Source organism: Hippoglossus hippoglossus, chromosome 13 (assembly GCF_009819705.1).
Source record: "Hippoglossus hippoglossus isolate fHipHip1 chromosome 13, fHipHip1.pri, whole genome shotgun sequence".
NCBI lineage: Eukaryota > Metazoa > Chordata > Actinopteri > Pleuronectiformes > Pleuronectidae > Hippoglossus > Hippoglossus hippoglossus.
In genome coordinates, this window is record NC_047163.1 from 4,759,968 (window position 1) to 4,775,075 (window position 15,108).

Genomic DNA, 15,108 nt, shown 5'->3' on the forward strand with positions numbered 1-15,108 from the left:
TTAGTTCTTCCAACTTTGCTTTTCTTAAAAAACTTCTGCCAAGGAGGCTTCTCTTACCTTCATCAAGGAGGTTTTGTGGAAAGATGCAGTATAGATCAGGAAAGAGCCCAATTGTTATTATTATTTTTGGGCAGATCCAGACCAAAGGCGGACCCAGGAAATGTTCTTTGACATTGTGAGAACATTTTTACATATTTCTCAGGGAATAATTCATGGATCTTGATGAAAAGAAATCCGTATATGAGTGTGTGCAGCTTTATGGGTTAAAAGGGACTTTTGGGCCTAAAACACGTCCATTTGTCAGTCTTTTAAACTATTATTATTATATATTTTTTAAGAATGATATAAAGTCATAGTTCAAGTCTGCAAAGGTTAAGTCTTATTCAGTTTAAGTCTGTTGTGTCATCATAAAAACAGGTGAACAAATGCTTTCCATCATCGTTTTGAATAACACAAATCAACGCTGGCTTCCCAGTGTAACGTTTGTGTTTACTGTATGTATATGAAGCTTCAGTATTTCTAATAGAAGCCTTGTTAAAGCTCTTCTTCTGTGTGAAACTCTGCTCGTCTGAGTGGGAGGTTTCTATTTGAGCGAGCACGTGTGCCTTTGCGTAGGTGTTCATGTGAGTGAGGGAGCGTGTTCCTCTGGTGCTCGCTGCTTGACTTCATATCTAATATCCAGAGACTGTGTGACAGTCAGGCTACGACATGATTCTGCCGGTACGGTTTGATTTAAAGTAATAACATTCGCCCTCGCTCACTATATTGTAACTGCTGCCGGGGGTTAAATCACATCAGTGTCAAATGGAAATTATACAAATGCTGACGTGACAGAATAGAAACCGACCTGTGCTGTGTGAATACTGACAAAATTTGATGATGTGCAATACGGCAAAAGAAATCAGAAGTTTACTCTGTTTCTGATTCTCGACGGTAACTCACGCTGCAACGGAACGTGAGTTATTCAGATGTCATTTTTCAAAACAGACACATGATGACCAAATTTGTTAATTCACCTGCAGGAGACATATTCTGAATGTCAGTGGACACCATCTGTGATGTATAATTATTGTCAAGGTCCTTTTCTCCTACCTATGGATGATACATTCTTGTTATGAGGGAAATGCCAGGTTATATTCCTATTGCATGATATATTATTAGGTTTAATTACCCCCCTGTTGTCTGTTTCCTCTTCCATCTGTTGCATGTGCCACACGCTGCAGTGAAGAGCCCAACGGGGGAAACACTGCAACAATAATTATTACTCCCATGTAGACAATCCACTGTTGGTTACTTTCCCTGGCGATACTCATTCTTACAGTTTATTGCTTTCAGATCTATGCATCCAATTACACAGTCTAAAGACAATTGCCCAATTACATTTGCTCGGATTATTAAAAGAACACTCAAACATTATGGGGTATTTATTTGTCTGAAATTTTTAACGCACTGTATAAAACCAGCTGTTAATTAAAAGCCGGTTCTCCAGAGTCTCCAATAAATCGAGGGGGTGTGGTTGACACGAAAAGGGTCAGTGGGAAAGGATCAAGCCTTCAGACTAATATATGACCAATGCACTTATCAAACAGGGGGAATTAGAGATGTGTGCCTGCCTCAGATAAAGGCCCATTAGCTTCTGCAGTGGAGGTAAATAAGGACATCAGCCACCATTTAAGGAAACACCGTAAATTGGCCTCAGCTTTATAGTTTCTTCGTGTTTTGCCGTCTTGTTGAGTTCTGAAAGTAATGAAACAGCTTAGCTTACATTAGCATGAGTGTGGGATACAGACCCTGTGTCAGAGTTACACAGGTAATGTGTGATTGTCATGATATTTTGGGAAAAACACCCAAGATCAGGGGCCTTTACCTATTGGCAGGATTAGCAGTTATTGAGGTAACTTCTGGTTTAACTTTGTTAACTTGTTTAACTTGTTACGATGCTGGTTAACATCTTGGCAGCTGATCCTGACAAGCTAATCTGTTCCAGAGCAGTTCAAGATAACAGATAGAACCTTGTCTGGAGCCCAGCTACTGACCAATCATTACATTATTACATTACATTTCATTTAGCTGACGCTTTTATCCAAAGCGACTTAAGTGCATTAAACCATGAGGGAACAAACCCAGAACAACAAGAATCAAGAAAGTACAATTTCTTCAAAAAAGCCAAACTACAAAGTGCTATAAGTAAGTGCCATTTAAGTGCTACTAGATTGTTAGTTTAACATTTTATTCAAGGTATAGTCGAAAGAGGTGTGTTTTTAGTTTCCCTCGGAAGCCCATCATCATTCTGCGGGATCCTGACAAAAGGAAGTTTACAAATAATTCCACATGAACACGCTTTTACCAAGATGGGGAAAGATAACGGAGAAAGTTGGAGCATCGTACAACAGGATATCCAGAATGGGCGATGTCAGGTTCAGTGACGCCTGAGAATGAAAAGAGATCCGAGGTTATTTGAACTTTCTTCTTAGTGCAGCGACTGTTGTGTAGCTCGGGGACACAAACCAGCCAAGCAGCATCAAGTGCGAGGGCCTGAATAGACATCTCTCTAGTTTGAAAGCCTGGATGTGATTATTCTTCTCGTCTGCTCAAGGCCAGGTGACACGGCACTTCTGACTTCTCTGTCCTGCGTAAAGCAATATGAGGTTTTGTTCCCTTTCTAAACGGTGTCGCATTGCAAAAAATATGAAATGTCAACAATCCGACCCTGCCGCCTCTGCTTTGATCCCAGCACCGAGAGTCGGTAATGTGTCGGCAGTCGTTTCTGGAATGGCACACTACTAATCCTTCTAATGCTCATTCACAGAGCGCGATGACCGCTTATACAGGGAGAGCGATCTATCACAACATCCTCCATTCAAGGTTGTTTTCAGCACACTTTCCCTGGGTGTTCTGATATCCATCTGCGCCGCCCATAATGGATGCCATTTGATGATTTTTTTTTTTTTTATCCTGCATTATCCTCATCTAGTTTAAACCCGACACTTTAGCTTCCAAGGTTCTCGTCTGACAGCTGCTGATTTCCATTTGTTGTTGGAGCTCAGGCAGTTTTGGTAGATTTGTGACCTCTTAAGCTGTCAGTCTAACAAGCGTTGCTAATTAAGTTACAAATATCTGCCAGCGCTGTTTTTATTTCTGAAGAACATTACGGTTCTTTTGACTTAAAATGAATATGTGACTTAGCAAGTAAAATGGAAATAAGCTATTTATAACAGCAAAGAGGTAAAAAAAAAAGAAAAAAAAAGAGCTGTCTTGTCTAATCCATTTAAATGACCTACATTATTTATTTATTTTTAAGTTGAAGCCTGTTAACCTCTTTTGGCAAAAAGCTGGAGCATTGATCTTCTCCCTCTTGATGACAACCAGGAGTCAGCAGCAATTGATCCTGATAGCCATCAGGAAACTTCACGGCGTGAGAGGAGGCAGCATCTGAGAAGCATCCCGTTCACTTGTGTGCACGCAGACGTAACTCTCGCTGTCAGAGCACTTAAATTGACAAATAATCTATATGGGGCCCACAAGTCTGGAGCACACAGGAGGAAATATTTGTTTGCATTATTTGAGCAGCACATTACACAGGGGGGGGGAGGCAGAGACCAGAGCAGCACTTCAATGTGACATTACTATATATTCTTTTTTCTCCATTATCTCCGAGGTTGTTTTCACCTGTGTCCGTTTGTCAGCAGCAAAATCTACGGAACCGATTTCCATTAAAACTTTGTGGGGGGGGGTTGGGGCATGACCAAGATAGAACGATCCAGTTTAAATGGGCCGGTCCAGGACTTTTTAAAAAACTTTTTTTAACATGGTGAGATAGGGCTTGATCCTTGGCAGAGGTATTCACTCTCTGAGTTCCCTTCGATTCGCTCATTTGTTGGTTCATTTGTTAGAAGGATTACTTCTATACTGATTTCCACCAAACATGGCGCGACGGGGCCTCAGAATAACCCATTACATGTATGTGTGGATTAAGGGGCAGATGCTGGAATTTTCTAACATGCAGAAAGAAAAAAAAAAGGTTATCAGACAATTCTGTTTCTCCTTTAAAATTATTTTTTATAAGAACTAGACACACTGTAAAATTGTTTAATTTGGTGCCTTTCTACTTTAAAATGTCATGTTTCATGAACACGGTTTAAAAAAACAACAATCAAATAACAGAAGTGAAACGTGGACCCAACATTATTAATATAATTGGACAGCTTTTGCTGCAAAGTTGCCGTTAACGATACGTTCTCCAAAAAATGTATTAAACTACCATCTGAGAGGAGATGGTGGACCTGTCCCCTGAATTAAGAAAGTGTGCTGCTGACTCTCTGAAATGTTCCCAAGCAGACATCTCCCATTTCCGCTTTGCCAAAGAACAATATCACATTCAAAAACAGATCATTTCAATAAAGAGCATCTATTCATTCATGGATCTGTGTCTTGGCTTCCTTCACGGGGGATATGGATTATTTGATTCCATGTACAATACTTTTGAAATATCTGGTATCCAGTTAAAGCCCCATTCTTAAATATCAAATCATTCTTTTATTAGAGCCTGATTTAACTTGTGGAAACTGCAGATCTGGAGCAGTGTGCACTCATCAGGCTGCAACATTATAAAAGATAAACCATTTTCTCATTTCTGAAACAAAACCCAGTGATTCACTGCCAGAGCAGACGCGCTGTGCTCATCATTGCCAGAGATTGTTTTTGGTGCCCTGATTCATCCCTTTCATATGTTAGTGAGGTCTGCTTACACAAACATTTTCACACTTACTCAAACTATCACTCTTACTGCTCATATCACTACTCAAACGTAAGAGTAGTGGCTATAATATCCCACAATAAAACAAGTCCTATCCCAGTAGGGTCAGCTGAGAACAGTGTTTCCCCTTCCATTGCCTCTGGCATGGGGGGGGGCGCAACCCACCAAAATATATTTTAAATAGATGCAATCTGGCGATGGTGGCGGTGATGCTAGGAGCTCTGCCGCTGTTGGCAGGGAAGCTAGTCCAGGCCAGAGCGCTAGCAGCTCTCCAGCTGTTACAGCTACAGGCTTCGACCCATCTCTGCCGTCAATGAGGAGACACTGGCTCCTGGAATCCTCCTGGAATCCTCCTGGAATCCTCCTGGAATCCTCCTGGAATCCTCCTGGAATCCTCCCGGCTCTACAAGACACGACGCCGGGGCCGGAAGATGCAAAAGAAAATAAAAACACGAACATTTAATTCAACGACATAAAATCTTGCAGCACTCAGACCGTGATCAAAATGTCAAATTTTTATCTTTACGCAACAACAAAATGGGGATAAAAAAAAAACTGAGATGGATAACAACCCCCCCCCCCCCCCAAGACGTGTTGTCGTTGACAGCCCCCCCGCCTCCCCCAATGTAATCAACCGAGGGGAAACACTGGATAACAAGCAATAACTGTGTGCAGCCCCAGCACGGATCATTACAATGCAGCACAAGTGTCGCAGACACCGGCAGGCGACCACAGGCTGTCCATTATCATTGTTTTTGGCTGGTGTCACACGTCTTCAAGCTCAAAATATGTTTACAGGGTCAATCACCTGCCACCTACTCAGTCTGAGTAATTGAAAATGACAACTGTTACATATTGCATTTCCAGCAGAGAGGCAATTTGGTTAGTGGTTCTGTGCTTCAGTAAATACTTATTGCATCAGCGGGGTCCTTTGCGCTTTACATAAGCAGCTGCTCAAACGACCTCAAGATGTTGTAGCAACGAGTTTGCATTGCACACTGCGTCTGACAGTAGCCAATGAAAACACCCGACGACACGACATGCAGCAGGAACACTGTGTCTTTGTACAGCGAGTGAGCGATAGAAATTAACAAGAATAAACCCGATACAGTACGGAAAGACTGTCTCACGTTAGAGTCCTTTAAAATATGTAATTATGTAAAGAGGCGTCTATAAAATCAATATATTGTTCACATTTTACTGTCGCTGTGAATGTAATGAAGGAAATATTTGCAGGAGCCGCAGTGGTTCATAAATAAAAAATGAGGAATTAACAGAATACTAAATCACGGGGGTTGTTTGCCAACATTAGAATAATCACGTTGCTCTAAACAGCATTTACGTGGGCTTGGGAACACACTAGTTCAGCTTTTAGAGTAATGAAAGCTAATCACTAAGATTGTGTGTGTGTCCTTCACTCGGCTCCCATCAAATAACATTAGCGGCCCCGCCCCAAAGAGAACGGCAGTCCTACTTGTTTCAATTAGCGCTGCAGTGCCATTAACAAAAGTAATGAGAAGCACTCTCTTGGATTGTGGTCCAGATGCACTGTAGGGTAAGGCTGGAAAACACGACTTTATTAATAAGATAATGAAGTTGGATTTATTGCGCCGGTTATCTCTGTGGGATACATAAACCAAAAATAAAAGCACCGGGAGAAGACAAGATGTTCACGCTCGTCATTCCTAGAAATTACGACGTCCAAATTCTGCTTTTATTACATATGCATTTTTCAAGATTTGCTTAGAAGCTGCTTCCAGGAGAAGTGGGCGTGTTTGAGATGGTTGAGCATTCATGGATTAAAGCGTGTCAATCATTTGATGCACTTTAAGTAAACAAGCTTTGACAGTATAATAACACCAGTGTTGTATAAGGCTATCTTTATGCTGCAGGTTATTCCACATAATAGAACTGAAAATGAAGAAAATCAACGACTGACTGTTTTTTTTTTATTAATAGATGTAACAGACATGGTTAAACGTAGGAGTTAACGAGAGATTCAGCATTAGCGAAACCTAATGTATCAGAAGATGTCACAGGCTATTTTTACACTGGCTTCTTTCCACTGGACTTCAGCAAGTGTCAGTAATCTGTCAGCAGAGTGGAGGGGATGATTCCACTGCTTCCCAAATCCTGTCAAATAATAATCACATAACATTCAGGGGCCTTTTCTGCACGTCATCCTCTTCTTTCTTTCTCACTCTACGCACACACGTCCTGTTTTTGTCCATCGCCATCTATACAATTCATAAGACCAGAATAAAGTTTGAGGAAACAAAGTTGAAAAGTTTTGTATCACCTACGTTTTTTAAGGACAAGAGGAGCTATAACTGATAAGAGGTTCATACGGACACGGGTCACTAAACTGGCCTTACAGATGCCTGCAGTTTAAATGACTCTTTTAAACCAGGGCCTCTGAGAGAATAAATAACACTAAATGTGTTGGAACTGCACAATAAGTGCAGACTGGTATATTCCTCTATTATCGAGTTTATTACTTGTATTTAGTCATTCCATAAAAGCGTGACAGTGCGGCCTGTTTCACCTTTTCCTTCACTTATGCCTGATGAAAATAAAGATAAAATTGATGACAACAAAAGTCCCTTTATGGGACAATAAAGAAATAGTGGATTAACTACTCAGGATATTACAATGATAAGTAGAACATGAGTTAAACAACTCATTTGCATTTCTGATTTGTATGAAAGTACCACTCAGACGAGTGTTTCTGCTGTAATTCAGCTCCTGGATTGGAATCTGGGTATTAAACGGAGCATATGGAGCGATGTATTATGGTTATTAGAGGATTAATATCTTATTTAATATTAACATCACCACAAGATTAATACGAACATCAGTATAATAGGATGAACCAGATCTGAGGGCGGGCAAGGTCACAGCAACCTTTTCATCCGAATCCATGCATATCGAGTTTTTACATCCGAGGGCTCAGAGCGAGCGCTTTTTAACCGGCTGTGTCAAGAGTCAAGCTCTCCTGCTATGAGTCATGGTTTTGGAAATGATACAAGACATGTGTTATCTGTTTCGTACTTTGAACCACAGACTGTGTGCTTTGAACTCAGCGGCCGATTTCAAACTCTGTTTTCCAAACTGCTGCAAAACTCACCATCCTCCATTTTGCCACTTATCTCCTGCACTCCCAGGTCCAGCCTGGTATTGTTTTCACTACCGGCAGTTTCAAATACGTCCGTCTGTCCGTGGACAGGGTTCGTCACACCGTGGTCAGACCATACATAAAGTGGACGATAAGAAAAATATCCTGGTTCATTTCCTGAACTTTGACTTTTTAGTTTGGGCCATGTCCCATCTGGTAACATGGAGGGAACAGGGTCTATGAGCTACACTGCAGCCAGCCAGCCACTGGGGGTGATCAAGATATTTTGGCTTCACTTTTTTGGGGTACCATCATATCATCCATACGTCCAACCCAAGAGTACTCAAGTAATAATATCGTAATAACTACTTTGTACTCATAGAAACTAAACTAACAAAACCGTTAGCATTCCTGCATCAGACTTATCACTTCCTAAGTTACTGACATGTCACCGCCACCAAACAAACAAACCCAGTCGGCTTTTGATGCCCGTTTTGTGAGCTGCATCCTGAAATGCAAATGCAATTGTTTCCGTCAATTTGCTTTTCTGCATTCCGACAGGCAGCGCCGGTCAAATGTAAATGAAAATAACTAATTTATGCAAATGTTCCCGTTGTTAGCAGTCTAATGAATTTTAATGCAGGTTATCAGTTCTAGAGCAAGCAATTCACAAGAAAATAAGAGGCTTTGCTTTACTAAGCTGCTGTCTGCTGTGCAAGCTATCAGTCAGAGAGGATATTAACAGAGCACAGGGAACCTCTTTAATCAAATTTTGTCCAAAGAAACAACCACAATCATCCGTCGTCTTTCTTTCAAAACTTTCATACTATCCTTGAACCAGTTGAGTAATGCAAAGGGGATTTTGATGGCCGCTTATATAACAGAGTTGATGGATACTCTTTATTACAGTGGGAATATAAATTAACCGGCAATTTAAATGATTGACTGACTGAAGGTGATGAATGCGAAAGGCAAAATAATTTCCAACTGCACTTGATTTAATCACAATACACTGATTTAACTGACATGAGGGAGAAAAAACAATACAAGAGCTTTACCCCCTCTTTTAGATTAGCTGTGATTTCTCTGCAGATAAAGAACCACATCCTTTCGGAGGGGTCGACTCCCTGAAGCGTGTAAACACGGAAACAATAAGTCATTTCTCCAAAACACAAAGTGCTGATTACTTACTTTAATTAACTTCAGTTTTTCATCTGCTCGTAAAAAGGCCACGAGGGAAAGTCAAAGTCCTTCTTGTTTACCCAGTAAAGACCAAAAGCATGTAAAGGAGGTAAATGTGCGTAATGGAGGCTGTGGTGCAGTCGTCCAGAATGTTTAATGTAAATAAAGCTGCCAAATACTTAATCCCACAGGAAAATGAGAAGTGACTTAACTGCTGCAGGCGGGGGGGGGGGGGGGGGAACGGGCCCTCAAGTTGTGACTATCTAGTGTGGATGAGGAAACGTATTAATGTCCCGGGGCTCACCTTTATTATTTGTGCGGATTAATTATCCGGGTTGTAATAGCAACGATCACCTAATGTTAATGTAGTAAATTGGAAAATCGCTTATTTAAATTATCGACTCAGGAGTTTGTTTTAGTACAAACGCTACCTTATCAGGCGAGGTTCGCGAACGTGCTGGTTCTTTAGTGGGGGGAGGCTTTGTAGATAAAATAAAACTGATTAAATCGTCCTCACACGCCGGTTGCTGCAGAGAACACAGGTAGACTGTACATAAAAGGTCACAGCACAAACAAGAACAACCTTTTAAAGCTTTAAATCTTATTAAAATGGCATTCAAGGTAAAGAAATTTTGTCCATTTGCTATTAGTCTCAGTCCCCAGCCTTTAATCTGTCCACTCTTCCAAATGAAAGACCGGAGGGATGTGATGGCGAAGAACATCGGGCTCAAACAAATTGCAAAGCATGAACGCATCAAGTCAGAACAAATCCTCATTTCGTAAAACAACACGTGCAACTTTAGTTCCCGAGCTACAGTCGCTTATTCTCTATGATCTTAAAGCAGCACAATATAGTTCTTTAACTAAAAAACTAAAACAAAACTTGAACTTGTTTCACAAGATATTAAAAAAGGAAATAATTTTTAATAAAATAAAAGATTTAAATAGCTGCAGGCTGACACCTCACATCCCTCCATTAGTTCCTAAGTTACAATTGATTTTATACCATTCAAAGAAGCTCACAAAATGATTTCCCTGTCACAACAGAACAAAGGTTTCATTGTATTTCCTCAACATACAGGCTTTAATTGTTGGATGTTGGTTGGCAAAGTTTTCTCATGAGCTTCATACATAATTTGCAGAATACTGTAATCTACTAGTTCCTCAAATGTCAACAACTTTAACTGAACAAATAATGGGTTTGAAGGATCTACATCGACTTCTACTGACGATTCTTATGGCTCTGTTTTGTAAAGGAGGCTTGCCTGCAGAGGATGGTAAACATATATGGATGTAATAATGGGAAAATAAAAATATGAAAACGTGGCAGGACAAATATAGCAAATATAGTGCAAACAGTACCCTGTGTACAACATGTGTGTTTAGAGTAGCCATGGTTCTTTTACTTGTGATTACTTTTTGATTTGCTGGTAAACAAATGCACGTGTGTACCGCTGTGCAGGGGGAGGCTCGAACCACAATCTGTATTCGTGACAGCAGGAAAATGTAGTTTATATGACTGTGTTTTAATGGTTTTATACCAGTCGCTCTGAAATGACTTCCATGGCAACAGCGGGAATGTCCATACATGTGGGTGCATTGACTGATCTGACTGTTTAGCATAACGCGAGGCAGAAACACCCCTTGGGTGAAACCATTTCTAACTAGAGTGTGGCCAGACACGTCTCATGCTGTGATCTAATGGCGGAGCTACTACACCAGAGAGTCACATGTTCAGTCTGAGATTTATCACTCCTCTGATAGGTGGTTACCCCACTGATGCTGGGACATAAAATGTGCAGCGTGACAACAAAACGCTTGTAGTCTTCTTCTCGTTGTCACCGTTTACTATCAACCTGCTTATCTCTGAAGCCATTGTTTCAGTTGTCCTGAACCGACCAGTGAAGTGGAAGCAGCTTCTTATTTCGCTCTCCAAATAATGAGGCCAGGCGAGCTGATTGTGCTGAAATAATAAAAACCCATAACCCCGCTCTTCTGCTTCGAATAACACCGTATGCATTCCTCATCTTGACAAAGATTCCGTCTTATATTTGTTAACTTTGACTATGCAAATAATTGTATTTGTCCCTTTCTTGAAAGAGCAATTTTGGCTTGTGCTGTCCTATCCTTTCTCAAAGGAGATGACCTTTTGGTGTATGTAAAGCCATTCATCTGTAGCGCGCCGCTCTCACACGAGAGCTGAATGATAATGATGCTGTCGAGCAGAACCTTTTATAATAAAGTTGAACCTCAGTGCAGTGATGATTCTGGGGGGGGCCCCAAGATATTTTTTACAACCAACCTGCATGCGACTATGTCAGTGCTTATGATCATCTTGATATGATTTCAAAAGTAGCTTGAAAGTGGAAGGAGACATATGATGCTTTTTCAATTTCTCTTTCCTGGAGTGTGTTATAAAGGTTTTTTGTGTATTTTAAAAGTCCAAAGTCTGTGGTTAAAGGAAGCTCCTCTCCCCCCACTGCTCCTGAAATGCCTCATCAGTAGTCTAGCCTATACTTCTGTATCATCTTGCCCCACATTTGCATAATCCACAACTAGCGGCTAGCCCGGCAACACCCCCCCCCCCCCCAGCAACAAAGCCAGGTAAACAGGGGCAGAGGCCAAGATTTTCTACACCTGCCAGAAACCGTGTACAAATCACGACGGAGTGGATCAGCTGGCCAATCAGATTAAAGTAAGCTTTATCGGGTTGTGGGCCTTAAAGAGACAGAAGCCACCGTGTTTCAGACAGAGGCTGAGAAGAGGGGCTGCAGCAATGTGCAGTCTGAGTTAGGTGATGTGTTTTAAAGCATAGAATTATGGCCCAGAGAATGTTTCACATGCTTTTCAAATTGCCCTTTATTTGAAAAATATGGTGTGGACACAACATGCTACGCTGGGCTGAATCCTTTGATGCATTTGCTCTGGTGTTGTTCACAAAGTCGAGTCCTCCTGTGTCTTTTGGAAACTGTTCTTAATAAGGACACAGAAGGTGCCATTATTGCTCAATCTGATGGATGAGCTGTTGGCTGGAATGTGAAACTGCCCCGGCCTCCACTTTGGTTCAAGAAAGAGCTATTCCTTGAGGGGGAGACACGCTGTGATTGAAGTATTTACGACAAGACAGAAATGTGATGGCACCGAGAATGTGGGTGACAGTGACGCATGACTGAACAGATTACTGTGTACAGACTGTAGAGCAGCCCCCTTTGAGTTGTGATGGCCGACTTTATTGTGCAGAGGTTAAAAGGCTCACCTCTCAGGGAGCGGTAATACTCTACCCCCCCTGCTCTTTCTGATATAGCAGTCCGCAGAACAAAGGCCGTGTCAGCACAGCCGCCCGAGCCCACAGCGGACGGTTTGGTAAACCTTAAAATGCAACGTGACAGGACCCTGAGTAAGACTGATAGAATGAAAGATCCTCTAACATCTAAATGTCTCTCCGCGCTTGATGAAATATACCTTCCCTTCAAAGCACTCGTGATTCCACCTAATCACCAAAGTCTGTTTGTTTGATAAAGCCTGGTGGAGAGAAGTGTTTTCTCTTGTAGAAGAACCTGTTTTAAAAGCAGGAAACACTTCTTGATGCAGCGCGGCACTTAAAGCAATTACAGAGGACTACTTGAATAAATGCGGTTTCTCCGTCTCTACGGTTAATATTAATCACTACGAGGAGCTTGGGATGGAAAAATGGAATTTCATTCTGCTTTAGTTCCTCCAACTCAAAATTATGCATATTCCTTTTTCCGAATTCTTTGTGCTCTCTCTCTTTTAAATCCCTTCTTAAAACTTTAATGCAACTTTTTTACGGTGTGATTAACATTGGCTTTTATTTACACTTGCTAATCCCATTTATCTGTTAATGTGTTTTCATCTGATTTTATTGTTCTATTTTCTCTGCTCATACTCCAAAACAATTTCTTACTTTTATTGCACTTTGTAACAATTTAAAAATGCTAAATAAATTTGTATATGTTATTTCAATGCATTAAGAAGGTATAAATTGAATAGGGAGCCTAGACTGTATGTAAAGATGTCTCTACCTCCACATCTACTAACATGGAGGAGGTGGGATTTATGACCCATACTGCAGCCAGCCACCAGGTGGCGATCAAGACACTTTGGCTTCACTTCATCTACAGTCTATGATGGAAAGTTAAGAAAAATACTTCTTTAGCATTAACAGTGCAGGAGCTGATCGAGCGACACTGGCTTCGTATCTTGGCTCAACCATCGCCTGTAGAGATAAGACGTCCAGATGTGCACTCCAGCTCGAAAATATATTCTGCCAAGTATAACAAGACAGTGAAACTATTGTGAAATTGATTGTGGTACCTTGGTTTCACTTGCAGGGGGAAAACAACTGATAAGCCTTATCTTATGTCAGCTGTGTTGCAAGTTTCCTCCATTGCTAATCAGTGCTATTTTTTTTTTTACAATTAAAATCCTACATCCCATTAACTCTGCTGCTGCCGCTGCTTCTCGTCGTGGTTGTTGTTTTCTCGAAGCACAGTCCAATAATCCAGTTTTACTTTTACAGCGTTGGGTTTTTTGAAAACTGTGAAGCAAATAAGCTGTAGAAGTAAATAAAAACCTGCATATATTCAATTAGACAAGTTAAATCCTTTTTTACTGGAGCCAATTTTGCTCGTCTTCCACATTCAGAGCTATGTGCTGAATGGTTGTGTCAGAAAGCACAAGAACAAAAGGCCGATCCACCCTCTGCAGCATCTGACCCTTCATATCCAGACGACTTGGCGAGACACAGTCTGTTATTATTAAGAGACACACAGTAACAACGCGAGACAAGAGACTAAATACTTTCTGACGTTACATTAGCTTCATCATTGTAATGACACACTTACTTAGACAAGGGAGAGGGTCATTACTGACTGATTGGCTGCCCTGTCTCTCGGTGACATGACAAATGGACTCTGCATTTTTCTGCTCTTCGTTTTTACGGGTCCCCGGCGCCCCTATCTCTTTGCCTCCATATTTTTTTTTTTGTCCTTCATCTCATGTGTCATGAAGAGGTGAGCTATAAATTATACTGCCTTTGAAAGAGAGTGCCATCATCTGCTGAAGAATACAAGTGTACCTCTTGTGGATTTTACACAGCTGCAGACACGTAGCCGTCTGATCCGTTTCAAGGAAAGCTGATACTGGATGATGTATCAGTGTCAGGGTATAAATCCCGCTGTCAGTCTCAGCTGCTGCTATCAGTTTATGTCCTGTGAAAATGAAATGGTTACCTGAGCAGATCATCACTATTTACACTGATTGTACACTCTGTTGTACAGCTGTGAAGTCCTCTCGTTCCCAGACTGCAGGGCAAATTTTCGAACACACCGACAGCAATAAAACCGGGGGGCCTGCGGGAGTAGCGAGCGAACCAAGGCCACGCAGACCCTCGACTTTACAGCTTTTACTCGCTGTACGGCATAAGCCTGTTTCTGACATCGGGACGCTTTCCGGGTTTTCACAGCCGTGACTAGTGTAATCATATTTTTGCAGATATTTAAGTTTATCTTGTAAAACCGAACAAAAATAAAGCACTGGGTGTAAGTCAGACTCAGCAGGACAGTGAATTAATAGACTCCATGGGAAACTGATTTATCAAAACGGACAACCATATCTTGCCGACCTGTTTTCGTTTACCATCCCCGTTTAAAAATATTTCCGTGTTCAGATACTCGTACACTGTTATACATCAGCATTCTGTGATTTTCAGTGCATTTCAGAAGTTGATTTGTGATAAAAAATGTTGTAACTTACTTTCTTTTTTCCCCCTCAACATGTCTTATCTTCTTCAGTTAGTGAGTTTGTACGTTTCCCGGACTATCGACGACCTCCTGTGAACTTGTTGCCTTCCGCCGTGGGTGTTGTGCGTAGGTGGGGAGAGTGAGAGCGATAGCGACGGCGACAGTGAGAGCGAGAGATCAAATTCTTCATATCCCTTTCTCAAACTGTATCGTGTCTGAACAGCACCACGGTCTGTTGAAGCTACTGTCAGCTCAGAAATTGGTATTTCGGCCTTTTCTGCAACAGATTTGCT